We start from the raw sequence: 575 nt of genomic DNA, 5'->3' as shown, positions 1-575 counted from the left end.
ACCGATCTATATGCTGGATGCCTCAGTGCATGGCCTGCCCCACCAAGTTGCAAAGAGGTGGGCACTTATGGGGTGACACCCCTCTCCTAAGACAGGTATCGAAAACAGCACTTGAAGGGCTCAGTGGAGACCCCCAACTCTTTTCAGAGGCCCAGGGCAATTGAATCAGAGAGATCTACCTTTAACATGCCTAAACTAGTTGCTTTGAATCCCAGCCTCAGTGAGAAAAAGAAAAAAAGAAAAAAAAAAAAAAAGGGGTGGCAAAATGATCAAAAAACCCCACCTACAAGAGGAAACTTGATAGAAGTTGGCATATTTCCATAAAACTTCTATGTCTAGTGCACTAATGAATATTCGGAATTACGGAAGGGGGGAAACAACAAAAAAAAAACCACTTTCCTGGGAAATCCTGGAGGGTTTCCAGCACAGAGAGCCAGACTAAGTCCACGAGAGGGAGCTGGTGCCTCTTTGCGGCGCCAGACTGGCCACAGAATACTGTCTGCCCACGAAAGCCTATGCTCCTTGCAGCAATTTCCAGGGGGGAGACCATCATCCGCGCAAGGGCCGAGATGGCT

This window comes from Phaethon lepturus, unplaced genomic scaffold (genome assembly GCF_000687285.1).
Source record: "Phaethon lepturus isolate BGI_N335 unplaced genomic scaffold, ASM68728v1 scaffold8418, whole genome shotgun sequence".
Taxonomy (NCBI): domain Eukaryota; kingdom Metazoa; phylum Chordata; class Aves; order Phaethontiformes; family Phaethontidae; genus Phaethon; species Phaethon lepturus.
Note: the sequence above shows the minus strand (reverse complement) of the source record.